A 16011-nucleotide genomic window follows, 5' to 3' on the forward strand; every position below is an offset into this window, starting at 1 on the left:
GTACAGGTGTTCCTATAAAGATCCTATTAAAGAAAAGTTCTTTTTGCACCAAAATGACTCCATGAAAATATTAAACATACTCATAACCTTATCAGCGTATATATATTACAGAAAATCCTGTAGTCACTCTTGCATTTTCATGGTTTCGATTCACAATCTTGTGTAATTTCATGTTATCCTGGTGTCTCTGTCACTCCTGTCCAATAGAGTGATCTATATCGAACAGTCCAAACAACAAGGGTTAGTGAGTGAAGGAGCGTGTCACATCCTCCAGGAGCTCCAGAATCCCCTTCTGACTACTTTACCCACCTCTCAGGCACCAGTTTACCAGCCTACTAATCACACTTAACAAATATCTCACATAATCTCAGACAGTATAACTACCTCTTTAGCCTTATATACCCCCCAGTTAAATTAGTTCACTGCTGTCCTGTTTGAATTCTGCTTTGACCTGCTTTTAAATAAAGCACTTTATAAATTTAACCAACATATCATACATCTCCACCATCCTGTCCTGACAGAGTGAGTGTTCACCCAACACAGTGCTAAACCACCATGTTAAACCACCATGCTAACAATTTTGGAAATCATGTCTCATGTCATTTAAATAAACCCACATGTTGAAACTTTTCCATTTATTATTCATCACTGCAACCTGAACATCTCTGGGATTTGTTACCATTTTTTTCATTCTGGGTGACTGAGATTGATTATCCATTAGTGCTTGTAATCCCTAGTTACAATGGATGTAAAAGGAATGCAGTAAGATAAACTCCAGTGTGAATCTAGTTAGATTTGTCCAATGCATCTCTTTGACATAATTTATGAGAGAACCGCTGCATTCGCTTTTTTTTTTGTTCTCTCCAATTACCAGTATATCATTAGATCTGACAGGAGCAGTGGTTTTCCCAAGAGTAACAGATGAAATAACAGCAGAACATCTGAAGGCTGGAGCTGCAACTCTTAGATCTCAGAGTCTGCATTAAAATGAGTGCACATTGATGAGGTCCGCTGACATTATAGTGGTCCTCTGTGCTCTACTCTGACCTTTGTGCGTGTGCACAGACAGATGTGACCGGTCTCTTAATCACACGGCTGCACTGTGAAATTTAGTTGTGGTGGGGAGGAGCCCTGCATTCAAGGCCACCTCATGCTGAAGGAAATGAAGAACATATTTTGTTACAAACAATATCTCGTTCTCACTAACTACTACAGGTGCACTAATGAGCAGTATTCACAGGGGGAGCAATGAACCTTTTTTTCCCTTCACAACAGAATTTCTTGATCAAGGTCATTGGTACAAATCAGGAGAATAATCACTGTTGTTTTTCTAGTAATTTCTATGTTTATGTGTGTAGTGTAGTGTATAGTAGTGTAGTATAGTATAGAGTAATGCAAGCCAGTCCAAGGAAGAAAGATAAGAGCACTCTACTTCTTGTCTTTGAATCCCTGATTATAGGCATACTGTGTAGAGCATTTGCATTTTGAAACAGGATTCATTTGGAGGTTTTATTCTCACACTGTTACATGTGCACATTTTACTTTATGTGTTCCTTGGGTTTGAGCAGAATGACCCGCTCTAATATATTCATGCATTGCTTAGGCTCGGGAAACACTGCCGTTTCAAGCCAGTATGGCCACAATTTTTTTGTGAATTAACCACGGTCTATTTTTCATACTGTGCCGACAATACATTTGGGATAGGAGCGGGGTGACATTACTCACGGTCTACACGAAATGCAGAATAAGAGGTGGTTACTATCCCTAGTTAACATAAGGTGCAGTCACTAGTGCTAAATGGGCCTTTGAGAACCAGAGAATCTGAATAAGTAAAGATTTGGCCGTTCCACATATTACTACTCAACTTTCATCTGTCTGAGAACAAATGTAAAAAAAAAAAAAAAAGATTTAATCTCCTCCATCCCGCTCTTTATCAATGACCTGACTTATGAAAACAGTACTGTGAACATATTGCATGTAATTACCTTTCCATGAGAAATTTATTAATATTAATCTTCCATTATTGTGGAGCTTTTAATCTTTTTGGCTCCATTTCTACTGGCCTTTTAATGAGATCTTTCTCTCAGCTGAGCTCCAACCTCAGCTGTGGCGAGGACACACAAGCTGAAGACTGTAATGTGATCAGATTGTATATAGAGCAAAACACAACACAACTTTCAAGTTAACTACGTCTAACTATAGATCATTAAACCCCCTCTTTCTCTGTGTCCGTTAGTGTATGTGTATGTTTAAGAGTGTGTATGAAGGGGGAATTCATTATACAGACCTTACCCCCCCCCACACACACACACAGAAATGCACATGCACACCCTGGTTGCTATAGTAACCAAGGTTAGAGATTCTCTGCCTGAGCCAGTCTGCCTGGTGCTTGGGGAAGAAATAAAAAAGGAAGAAAGATGCTAAAGTGAGGTAATGATATAAACACTAGCAGAGTATGTAAAGGGCACTGAAGTGAAGAAGAAGAAGAAAGGGAGAGGGAGAAATGATGCTGTGGCACTGCTTCGACACCAACCAAACACCCAATTAGCAGCTATGTGAAGACGCCATGATAAGGAGCATCATTATTTCTGTGGGCTCATCCAAATGTCTATTTTTCAGCTATTGATGCTTATTGTATGCCCATTTGCCTCGTCTCTTCACAGTCTTCAGAAAATCTAACGTTCGACATTTTCGGAATGAATTCTAAGAGTGTTATTACGCATTGCAACAACTACATAATAAACGTCTGCGTGCGATTGTGGTAATAGAACGAACATTCAAATACATCCAACTGGCCTCTTCCCAGTAATGGTTTCCTCAATAGTATTCAGTGAGGTTTTGCTGCGAGCTCAATTCTTTTTGCCAAATTTCAGCCAGGCAGCAAAGTCACAATCCCAGCCTCCAAGTTTGTAGTGATGTGACAGAACAGTTACACCACTGTAGAGAGACTGGGCTCGGCGAGGTAGAAGGTAAGCCAGTGGGATGTCAGAGAGGTGAGCAGATGTATGTTGATCTACTAAAATGTGTTTTCTCTGATATGATGGCTGTTATAGAAAACACATTGCTCTGGTACAGGACCTTGGACCTGAACACTCGGTAATATCACCACTGACATCATCCACTTCTATCGGCAGACAATACTGGCAAACATAAAGTTCAATTACAAAGTCAAAATAAGGATAGCAGGAACAGTGTTAAATATGCTTATTTAAAGTTCATCAAAAAAACATCAAAGAATGAGAACCCCCACATATAACCTCATTACATTATAAATATTAAGATCAATAAACCATTTAGGCACATGCTTGTTTAAACACTCTGTGCTTGCTGCTAAAAGCAGCGGTATGTTAAAGGAGTATTATAGTGACTTCTTACTCAGTGATTCTTTAGTTGCACTTGATCTCACACGCCAATGAGCTGTGCTCTCACTCGGATGTGAGCCCCTTTGTTTAGCAGGCAAACCTTTGCCAGCTAATTCCATGCATACATTAACATCAGCAGAAAAATAAACACATCTTCTATGTTTTGTTTCATGTTTTTTTTTTTTTTTCCACAAGGGGCTTATATTAGATAGGCATTAACAATATTTTCCACTGCAATATTTTCCACTACATTTATTATAGCAATTAGTGATATCAGTCAGTCATTTAGTAACAAATTATAATATAACAAAGTATAATATAACTGCTTCTCTTCATGCTCTTTGTCTCACAGTCACCCAGGTTGATCAGTAATGACAAACTCAGATCAAGGCAAAGCATAACTCGAACTATTCACCAACAACAATGCAAGCACAAAGGAAGAACCAGGTCAAACGCAAAAAGAACCTTGAAAAGAGGCAGCAAACTCTACCCACCATATACTATGTATGTGGAAGAAATATACAGTGAGGCACTAAACACTGAGTGAGTGATGGTGTTTTATGAAGCTGCTGGAAAAGATGAGGGGGCCATTTTTTATTTCATGCTATTCAATATACGCTTATTACCTCTGCCTACACCTGAAGCTATGCATGCTGAAGTGAAATGAACCTTTCTCTCATCTCCTTCTACAATGACTTATTGACTGAAGTCTTTTTATTGTAATGGGGTTTAACACCATTTTTCAAACAAGTCCAATATCATCTGATGGGGAAAAAAAGGAAAAAATATTAAAATAATTAAAAGATCAGGAAGAAGGAGTTGTTTTAAGCAAATCGTAAAAAGCTCATATTGAATTCACTGGGAGTTGAGTATTTTGGATGACCATGTAGTTATCAATGTAGTAATTAAATATTTACTTTATACAAAACAAACAAACAAACAAAAAAAAACAATAACAAGCCCATGTAAGTCAATAAGTGTAGCTTTGCAAGTTATTTGCTAAAGAATCTGGAACATTTTGTTGATAAATGTGGCCAAGAACCACCTACTTGCACAGAAAGAGGAAATTAACATGGCAGATGACCAACCAAAGACCTTTTCCTGTAGTCCGTCAGTAAACACACGAATAATAACTGCTTCAAACAAAACTCTTTAATAAATATTACAGATGAGACTCCATGAACTTTATTTTCAATCCAGTGACTATATCTTGCTCCAAAGAAAACACTGCCAAGACCATTAAAGGAGGTAAACATAAACCAGTGAGGCTCATACCCTCAAGATTCTGAAGCTTGTGGCCAGAAAAATGTACAAAGATTTCAGACACCCTGTACTCCCTAGGCAGCGTGTGCACGCACACACACACACACACACAAACATGCCTGTCTTATGCCTTATATCTTACTAGGTGGACCCTCTATTAATATAAACATTAATGCTTTGCTATGCATAACTCAAACCCTAACCTTAGTAAACAAAAATAAACAGTTACTATAGGCTTTTTCAGTTATTTAAATAAAAGCTGTTTAAAATAAATAAATAAAAATGAGTTTTCCTCATGGGGACCAGCCAAATGGTCAAATGGTCACAAGGTCAAAACAGTCAGATATTCCTATTCTTGTGGGGACATTTGGTCCTCATCAAGATATAAGAACATCACTACACACAGACCTAATCACAGAACTGTCATGTGTACTGATATACTGCGATACTGTGCAAAAGTCTTAGGAACATGCAAAGAAACGCTGTTGAGCAAAGATGCCTTCAAAAATAATGAAATTAAATGTTTCTACATTTTTAAATAAAACTATAAAAAGCAGTAAACAGTAATGAATCAAACAGTAAATATTTTGTCTGACGACCCTTTGCTTTAAAACAAATAATTGTAGTCTCAGGTAGAATTAGTGAAGGTTTATAAGGAAATGAGCTGTAAGTTTTATTGAGCATGTCACGGTTCTTCTGGAGACTTTGACTGTCGCACTTGGTTCTTATTTCTGCAGCGAAACCCAGCAGCCTTCATTAGGTGTTTAATCTGAAAAGTGTCTCTTACGTAATCTGCTGCTTTCTTTACTGACATACACACATTTTTCTGTAACATTTCATTTTGTGCTGGAAAACTAATGTTTGGGAATCTAAATTGTTTTTGTACTGACTCCATAATGTAGAAGAAAAAGTCAAGTTTGTAGTAAAACAAAAAAAGGGGGGGGAGGGGGGGCTGCACAAAGACTTGCATTTCTGCATTTCTTGGCAGAATAGATTAAAAAAGAAATCAGCATGACCAGATACAGAAACTGCCAAGTATAACGTCATGTTTCATGTCCCACTGTCTACTACTGTGTGTGCTCGTTCTCAAAACTGCACAGAGACTGAGACCAACAGCACGCAGCATAATCAACCCCGACGTCATTTCAAGTGTTGTAATGTATTTATATATTGTTGACATTATTACATTAAATCAAAGTTTATTTTTCACACACACACACACACACACACACACACACAGTGTTATTGATTCAGTGCCCTCTTGCTGTACAGCACAGTTCCTCTTAGAAACTGCTGCAAATGAGTGAGTGATATAAGAAAATAATATCTGATTTGCTCTACAGACTTCACAACCATGAGTAAATTCACTCTCGAAATGTCAGTTGGGAGTCAACACTGATGAACTAGGAAAATGTTATCCGCCTCAACATATTTGTGAATAAACAGATGTAACTGATATGGTAAATAGTGCTTAGATTATAAACTGTAATAGAATAGCCCAATTTCTCAAATTCGGCTAATTTAACATTCAAGGAAAAGAGACTTTGCCTTCCAAAAGTTTTCCTACAACTCCTGGAATTTCTGCTGCTGAACAAGAGAGTTAAGGCCAAGTGGACTCTAGATGTTCCTCGTTCCAATCCTGGAATATTGAGAAATATACAGCTGTAGTCTTGTATTATATTTTAAGACAGATGCCAAAACGTGATATTAGTGTAGCTGCAATATTCAATTTCATTCATTTATTTATTTGAAAGAAAACATTTATTTCTAAATTCTGTTATACATTTGTTTTCTATTTTAGGACAGTGAAGAGCATTCATACAGTACATATGCAACATATCCCAGCAATGAGCTTTACCATCTCTGATTATGAATTGTAATTATTAAGCCACTGTGCGTAAAGGTTAGAATTCAGATTTGGGTAACTTTAGTGTGGCTATCAGGGGATGACTGATAAGATAGACTGTATAAAGTTACACACATAGCTAATCCTCTTTCATCTTGCTGAGATGAAACAGTTTGATTCTACTTTTATCCTCCTAAAATTGAACAGTATTCTGCACACTACTCTGCACAGAACCAGGTTAAGCTGGGAAAGAGCTCCAGTTTTGCCTGCAGCACCCATTATATGTACAAGAATCACTTCCTGTTATGATCCAAAGTGACTTTGTCTCTCTGATTTTTGCCATGAAATAAAAATCAAATCTTCTGTCCCATATTCATATTGCTTATTGTTAAAGAGGGTTCTGTTTCCATTTGTTTTGTTCCATTTTGTCCCTTTGGTGGGAAACTCTGCAAAATTCTTCTACACACTTGGTCTTACTGTGTCTTATCTCAGTTTCTGCTAAAGATTTAAAAATCACCACAACAATAGGTGAAACTAGGTCAAGGCCCAGCCGTTTTAAGCTCAACCAGCACCACAAACATGCCAACAAGAGAGCTGTGTTGAAGTTTAAGCTCTCCGTTTGATGTTCTCAGAAGCCAAGAGCACTGGTTTCTTCAATACAGAAGTACTGACTGATGATGGGTGCAGTGCTTTCTCTCTCACATGGGACCACTGATCAAAGAATGGAAGGTAGTTAAACTGATTTGCTGTTGTTCATGGCAGCTTAGTATTGCACTGATTACACTGTGACAACAGTGCATCAAAGACTTTCCTCCTTTCTCCAACACATCTCTTAAATAGTGAAGAATGAAATGCTTTACTGGAAGTTTCAGTGGGACATAAAATATCTCTTCTTCTTGCCTAAGGATGGAAGGAAGAAGGGCTCTAATTTTATTTAGCTACCCCCTTCTCATGCTCTGTCTCAAGTGTAGTAGTGGCTGTCATGTCTGACAGCGCTAACGGTGCTCTGCCAGAGGATCAACACAGTCAGCACCCACTGGTCTCCACAGCTAAGCTTCAGGTCCTGAATCCAGCGCAACTTTCCAATATCCTGTAGGTGTGAAATTAGCCTCATTCTTTTGGGACACCAGCTCAGACTACTGCTTTAGCCCCTTCATGAATAATTATGCGCTGTTCTGTAGCCTTAGCCGGGTCTTAAGAGCTTACGTCTCAAAACGTGTTATAACGGGACAGCAGATCGCTGCCAATAAACCTGATAAAGGGCAGGCAGAACTCTTCCGAGATGTATCGACTGACATTTCAACATGGCTGCCTGATCAGAACTTGCTTCGTGAATGAGATCAAATGAACCTGACTTCCAGAATAAAGACCAGTGAGGTTAGTAGCTCTGACTGAGAGTAAGCACACAGAATGAACTTTTGTTACAACAATCTCGAAGAGTCAAGTTAGAGAATTGAAACAATCAAAGAATTTCAAAGACAAAATTGTACTGCATTTGAACAGAACGTTCACTCTATTGTGGCTGGGAGTTATAACTGATTCTGCTCTCAAGGTGGGAGGGATGGCATAATTCTATTCCCTGTCAATCAGAGTGACAATAGCCAATCACTGGTGTTCGTGAGCTCATGTATGAGAAAGAGGGCAGTCATCACTTCTTTTTATGTGCTAAGCTACCCTATAACACAGCAATTCTAAAAGATTCAGTGGCAGACCTCATGTCTCGGAAAAAGCATGTGCTAGCCCTCAGCCTCCATGGTTGATTAGTAGCTGTTCTGTGAAAAGGGAGAACTAGCTACTGGGTGGAAATTGGCAAATAACCAAATAGGGAAAAAATGAGGTAAGAATACAAAACAATCCTTGTTTCATTATTCTATATCAATGCAAAGGTTAATTTAGTGTCTTATAATAGAAATACCTTTAGGGTAATAGGTTAATGTTAAATCTAAAGATATTCTGAACAATATCCCAAAGAAAATTCATGATTTTCAAGCTCCTGAGGCAGGCAACTGAAAAGTGCATGCCCTATTGTTGGGTGGTTGCAAGTTTGAATCCCAGTGATGCTACAGCCATCTGTGTTCAGGAGTCCAAAAATCTTTATTCGTAAAGTGTATCAAATCAAGCATGTTTTGTTTTTCTCTAATGATTTAAGAGAGTTCACAATAGCTTTACATAACATTTACCTGCATCTTAAACATCCTTAGGCCATGTAAGATTGTCCATCTCAATTTGTTGTGTGTCTAGCAATTGTGTGGAAGTGCTGCTGCAGAAGGACATGACAGATGTCAGCTCTCATCCATCATCATTATTTTGTTTGCATGTTAACAGCTGGTTGCTGCTTTTGGTTTCATTGTAGAGGGCCATTTTCTTCTAGCCATTTCTCTCCATCAACTCACCTTGACTCAGTAGAGTACCTGGTGAAGCAATCAGTAAATAACAGAGCAGAGATTAAGAGAGGGTAAATACAAAAGTAAAATAGGCCATATAGTGTGACAGCAGAGTGAAATCAGAGATAGAGGAAAGGTAAAGATTTGCAGGTGTAGAGTAAACATGGTATAGCTGTTGACAGAAGAGACCAGCTTTTGGAGAGGAGGAAATCCAGGTCATTAATATGAAGAAGTGTCACAGGACATAAATCTTTGTGAGACAGGGGGTTGGGGGTGGGGGTGTAGTGGCAGGCCCCAGCTGCTTCTTCAGTTGCCTGTTTGCTCTGCATTCTGTTGCCAGCCCTAAGGCCACTTGCCTTCACATAGCCAAGTCCTTGTACCTCACAGCCCCAATCTTTCTCTTCTCTTGCTATTTTTCTGACTTCTCACTAACTGTTCAATGTTATCTAAAAACGAAGTGGAAAAGAACCAAGCAAAGGGCTAAATAGCCAAAAGCCATGCAAATAAGGGGGCTGAAAAAACAAGCGGAGCTACAGAGAGATGACAGAAAGAAAAAAATAAAGAGAAGCAACTGTATTTCTAAATGTGAGCCAAGAATCACAATGACTTATATAACGCTCCAGCCCACAATGATGGGTACGTGTTGAAAATATTTTATTAATGAATGATGGAACTGCAGCAGATATTATCACTGCTGAGAATATACATGAGATCAGACTCCAGGCTCCACCAGCACAGCTCTCTCTGAACGTTCTAAGCTAAATATAACATTTTCAGAACTCTTCACCATATTTCTCTCATTGAGAGGCATATAAGCTACCTATACAATTTATATATTTAAATATATAAAAGTAATTTCAACATATTTATTTTGCATTATCCACCAGCTATCTTGTACATTACATAAAAACAGATAATGGACCGTACCACAACTAAAGTGCCATTTTGTGGACTTTCAAAAATGAATGTGTAAGTATCTCTGGGATTTAAAACAAGATTTCTCCAGCTTGTGTACATTTTGTTGGTTGCTATGTGAACCATCTGAGCTTGGCCAGAATGGCATGTCAGAGAGGACCAGACTGACTACTGCACACACATCCTCTCCTAAATGCAGAATGGAGATGGCCATAACACGCAGGTCTTGGACAAAGCAGATGAGGATACACCAACCAAAATCTCCAATCCATTAATGCATCTGCAAAATGCCTTCTCAATATGAAGTCCTTTTCTGCTTGATTCTTGGACATATACACTAGACTAGTGTATATATACACTATGTATATATATGTCACTAGTCTAGTGTATATAGTGTATCATTGGTGAGGTCAGGCTCTGATTGGTGAGGTCGGAATCCAGTTCATCAAACATAATGTTCAGTGGGGTTGAGGTCAATGTTCTGTGCAGGCCACACGAGTTCTTGCACACCAACCTTGGCAAACCATGTCTTCATGGATCTCGCATTGTGCACAGGGGCATTGTCATGCTGGAACAGGTTCGGGCTTCTTAGTTCCAGTGAAAGGAAATTGTAATGCTACAGCACACAAAGACATTCTAGGAAATTGTGTGCTTCAAACTTTGTGGCAAAAGTTTGGGGAAGGCCCACATATGAGCATGATGGTCAGGTGTCAATGTACTTTTGGCCATATAGTGTACATATACAGTACATCTTAAATATATTTATCTTCTTACAACATTTAAATTATCTGACTGCACTGTATGTTTCATTTTATACCAATTCTTTTAAACCAAATTGATTGTAACACCCATCATCCCAATACCCAACCTTATAGAGATCTCACAATTGTTTATGGGGCATTATGTCAAAATCATTCAAATAATTTTTCCTTTATATAATATGTACTGCTATTAAATTCTCTTATAGAGAACTGCACTGAACTGTCACCATTAAATGCTCTACACATCATGAATGACTAACACAGAAATTGTAACAGTGTCAGTCAGACACATAGAAAGTATCCCTGTTGGAAGATTACATGCTGGATGAAGTGCTGATGAGACATGCCTTTGACTCTGAGTTATGATGAACAAAAAATCTGAAGGATAATTCTTCCTCTCTCATCTCAACATAGGCATAGGAAATGTAAAAAAAAAATAAGCACCCAGCTACGTCAAAGTCATGCAACCTAGTGATTATGCAGCCTACCTACCGAGTGTAGCATTGTTCATTTGTCTCTTTGTTCGAAATTTCTAGTGCCCCAACTGTGCACTTTATAAAACACATCAGCATTACATCCTGAATAGTCAATTTACTGACCCCTAGCACACAACACAATACAGTACTGACTCACGCTGCCATTTAAATGAAAAGAAAAAAAAAGAAAAAAAAATTGGAATAAAGTAGTCATACGTTTAGTGGTGCAGCTATAAAAGTGGTATAATTATTACAACCCCAATTCCAAAAAAGTTGGGACAGTATGGAAAATGCTAATAAAAATAAAGAGGAGTGATGTGTAAATGTACTTTGACTTATAAAAAAGTATAAAGAAAGGTTGTTTTACCTAATCAACTGCATAGTTTTTTAAAGATAAATGTTTATTTTGAAAGTGATGCATGCAAAACGTCCCAAAAAAGATGGGACAGTGGCAATTTAGGACTAATAGCGATGTGACAAGTTGAAATAAGAAGGTGATGTGAAACAGGTGAGAATACCGTCTAATCATAGTATATAAGGAGCCTCCAAAAAAGGTCTAGTCCTTCAAGAGCAAGGATGAGTCTAGGCTCGCCAATCTGCAACACCGGTCGACACCATTCACCGCTGCATCCACAGATGCAAGTTAAGGCTTTACTTTGCAAGTCAGAAGCCATACATCAACACTGTCCAGAAGCACTGCTGACTTCTCTGGGCTTGGTCTCATCTGAGATGGACAGTAGCACAGTGGAATCGTGTTTTGTGGTCCGACGAGTCAACATTTCAAATAGTTTTTGGACAAAACAGCCGTCGTGTTCTTTGGGACAAAGAGTTAAAGGACCATCCAAGCTGTTATCAGCGTCAGGTCCAAAAGTCAGCGTATGTCATGGTATGGTGGTGTGTCAGTGCCTGTGTTATAAAGACACTATGTAGGCACCCTTCAAATAGCAAAACGTATAATCACTTTTCATCATTATCCTCCACAACAAATTCCATCCATACACCAATTTTCTGTACCGCTTATCCTACACAGGGTCGAGTGGAGCCTGGAGCCTATCCCAGGGGACTCAGGGCACAAGGCAGGGGACATGCTGGACAGGGTGCCAACCCATCGCAGGACACAATTGCACACACATTCACGCACCGCGGACAATTCGGAAATGTTTTGCTTGTATCTTTCTCATTTTTGCTTGTATCTTTCTCATTTGTAAGTCGCTTTGGAAAAAGTGTCTGCTAAGTGAATAAATATGAATGTAAATGTTTGTTCACGCACACAGGCTGGAGGCAGGATTGAAACCCCCAACCCCAGAGGTGTGAGGCAAACATGCTAACCACTCAGCCTCTATGCCTCCATGACATGATTTTTGCAGTAAGCCTAGGCAAGATTATGAAGTAAAAATAAACATTTCTATGTCATTTTGGTAAACTATATTCATGCCTTCTTAAAGTAGAGGTGTCCAAAGCATGGTATAGTCAGAAAAACCCTATTTTGGTTTAAAATAAAACAGATTTTCAGCATTTTTGACTGCCAGAATTCAGCCACAGCCATATTTAACACATTTTCCCAGATGGCCACACAAAACTTAACACATCCCATAACACCACAGAAAGGGAGAGAAAATTATGAGACAGAGAAAAAGTGTGGGTGGAGGTGAGGGAGAGTCAGAGAGACAGAAAGTAAGGAGACAGAGAGACAGTGAAAAGAAGAAATCAAGACAAGGAGAGCAACAGTGCAGTGTGTGTGTGTGTGTGTGTGTGTGTGTGTGTGAGGGATTAAAAATAAGATACTGAGAGAAAGCAATACGGTAGAGACAGCGGGAGCCTTTATGTATGTGTGTAAGGAAAAAAAGACAGAAAGTAAGAGAGAGAGAGAGAGAGAGAGAGAGAGAGAAGATAATTCTTTACAGAGACTCTACTTTGGGAAGTTTTCTGTTGTCGGTGTGTGTTCTGATGAAATGTGTGCTCCATGAGGAAAACTTGCTGATGCATCACTATATGCAGTCAATGAGCTCGAGCCTGCAGGGAGCACCTCAAACACAAAACATGTGAGCACCTTAAAATAGCTTGTCGCACATTTAGCCTACATGCCTAGACCAAGGTCTCTAGTATGATGGGTGACTGGTGAGAAAATCTGCGCTCAACACAAATGAGGATATATTCACCACATCCACTGAGAAATCTGATTACAGAGAAGAATGATGACTGCAAAGATTTGGTGAATGTTTTTTTTTTTTTTTACTAGGATGCGTGTGTGTGTGTGTGTGTGTGTGTGTGTGTGTGTGTTCAGCAGGGCCAGCAGAATTCACAAAGTGTATGCAAATCTAAAAGCAATCACACCTATACAAATTAGGATAGAATTGAAGATGCAGTGGTACTGTAAGTGATAGATCTGGCAGGAAAAACAGTGCACTCGCTACTGATTAAAAACTGCAACAAGCAGTTTGATAGTAGAGCCTCATTGGGGCAGGAATCACGTTGCTTGCTCTATTAACATTTTTGGTGAAGGAGGAGGAGCAGTGAACAGGACCATTAATGACAGGGTTGCCAGGGTTATCATTCCATTTCCACACTTTTGGACATGCAGGTCTTTGGAGTGGGGGAGGAAACCGGAATACCCGGAGGAAACCCCAAAGCATGTCCAACATGAAAACATGCAAACTCTGCACACACACAGGGCTGCGGCGGAAATCAAACCACCAACCCTGGAGGTGTGAGGTGAACGTGCTAACCACTAAGCAATCATACACCCCTACCAAGATCTTGTTTTATAACAAATTAAATCTAATACATTTTTGTAAAGAAAGGCAAATTGTAAGTGCAGACAGTTTGTCTTCAATGTACAAAACCATTTCTGTTGTAAGATATCTTGCAAAGATTGGGAGAGGGAAAGGGGGATCCTGGTATGAATAATGCCTGTACATCAGAAATGCATGTCCATCAAGGTGACCTTGGTTCCCACTCAAAGGCAGACTGGGTCTTTTATGTTTTAAGATGTATTTGGGCTGGTAATGTAGCTGAAACTTTGCAAACCTGGTTAACAATATTAGCTCTTCTGCATATACCTTGCTGTGGTGATAGGAAACACATCTGTTGTATTGAACACAGTTGAACAAATGTACATCTAAAAGCACTCAAAACAAGCTGCTAGACCGTATGCTGGATAACTTTACATTGTCCACTCTCGACTTTCAGGGTTACTCTAAAAAATTCAGTAGATCGTACCAAATAGCATAAGTCAAGTGTGATAGCCCTGTCGACTTGAAATTAGTTTGAGTCTGATTTGTCGTTATTGTCATTTGTCCCACTAAAACAGTCACAAGTCGCAGCTGCTTACTCTTCTAACCATTTCCTATTAGTTTCACTGTAGTTACTGAATACTTCATAATAGTTCATGAATAATCAGATTGAATATTAATAACTGTCTATAAGATGTTAAATCATAATCTAGTTTTAACTTCAAGAAGAGGATCACTGTGAGCACAGTATGCAAATGTCCCAGCGTTGTGTCATTGTAATCATAAATAATGTCCGAAGAGAAAAGCATACATCTTCATAAAACTGCTAGACCACTATCAGTACACACTGATAAATAGAAGCTCAGGGGATTGAATCTGCAGTTTTACAAGAAGGAGTGGTCAATGTTTTTTTGGCCCTTGTCTATAAATTTAGCTTTTCCTTGCTGACTGAACAGAATGTGGCTTGGACTAAAAAAAAACAATCTCAGGTTTAGCTATCTTTTAATGCCTTTTTAGATAATCACTCACACAGTATTTATATGCAAGCATACTTGTTTGAGTGTGTACACACACACACACACACACAGGTCAAACAAGGAGTATCCTCTTTCATATAAATAGTGAAAGAAATACACATCTTGGAGAGCAAAACAGAAAACGTCTCTCATATCCCTCCTCTATTCCTGTATATGTGCAATATCCGAGCAATTGAAACAATTTAGCTCTCTGATAAAACAATTACCCCAATATATAACAGTAACAATCTCAAACAGGTGCTTGAACCACCATGAAAGTGCTCCACTAAAAGGCTTGATGATGGCAGGCTGAGAGAAGACAGCATTTTAATGGCGTCTGCGGCGTTCTGATGTGAAAAGCCTGTTGGAGGGTAAGTGAACAGCACGCGCCCTGTGGAGCAGAGCGCTGGCCTGCTAAACACCTCCCCGCCTTGCTCACCATTGTCCTCGCCGTTAGCTGGCGCTAACGCTGATTGTCCGCCCTGCTTGTGCTGATGTGCCATTTCCCAGCCGGCTGGCACTGCTCCTGTGCTGACTTTGAAGGTGAGCCAGTGATAAGGGAGCCTGCTTTCTAGTGGTGCTGGAAGAGCAGTACCGTCCTGTTGAGCTTACGTTCCCTCGGGTTTTTGCGTTCTGATACATTCGCAGTGCTCATACGTTAGCAGAGTCGCATAAAGCTCATTCACTTAGTCATGGGAAAAGAAAAAAAATGCGAAAAAGACGCAGGCATTTAATACTCAGGCAAATATTACAGTAGTTGAGTGAATAATATGTTTTTCAAATTCGGGTCCTCCATTTGGTTCCTATGCAAAGTCACTGTGGCACTACACTCAAGTTTATTCCAAAGTGTCAGAATTCATCTGTGTCAAACCAAGCTTTCAATCAGATCTATATTTCCTGTCGAAAGTCCATTACAAGAAAAGAAGAGGAAAAAGACATAAAGTCCAGCAGACAAATTTGTAGCTGTCAGACACCATCTGCCTGGGATCAATGTCTTTAAATTGTCATCATAAATTGTGCAGAACACCAGAGGGGAGATATGACTGCAAAGTTTGTAGTAAGTGCTGTCACAGTGAATATATGCTGTGAAATGTCAAATGGTTAGCAAACACAAAAATTACAAAACTACAATTTCTGTAGCTTTCAAGCAAAACAAAACCATGAAATCAATGAAACCAACAAAAATGGGACTTAGGTTGTTTTTTTTCTTGTTGTTATTTTTGTTTGTTTTCGGGGGGTTTTATGTACCCCATCAA

The 16011-nt window shown here is 39.1% G+C and overlaps 1 long non-coding RNA gene across 1 annotated transcript in view; it reads right to left on the reverse strand.

The window, feature by feature from the left end:
* LOC128600233 (uncharacterized) overlaps positions 1-8890 on the reverse strand; it is a 108172-nt gene extending 99282 nt beyond the window's left edge. Inside the window, exon 1 of the long non-coding RNA XR_008384535.1 lies at positions 8652-8890. This is a non-coding gene — a long non-coding RNA (uncharacterized LOC128600233). The remainder of the gene's footprint in view (positions 1-8651) is intronic.
* Between the last annotated feature and the right edge of the window lie 7121 nt (positions 8891-16011).

The sequence above is a fragment of the Ictalurus furcatus genome, chromosome 24 (genome assembly GCF_023375685.1).
Source record: "Ictalurus furcatus strain D&B chromosome 24, Billie_1.0, whole genome shotgun sequence".
Taxonomy (NCBI): Eukaryota; Metazoa; Chordata; class Actinopteri; order Siluriformes; family Ictaluridae; genus Ictalurus; species Ictalurus furcatus.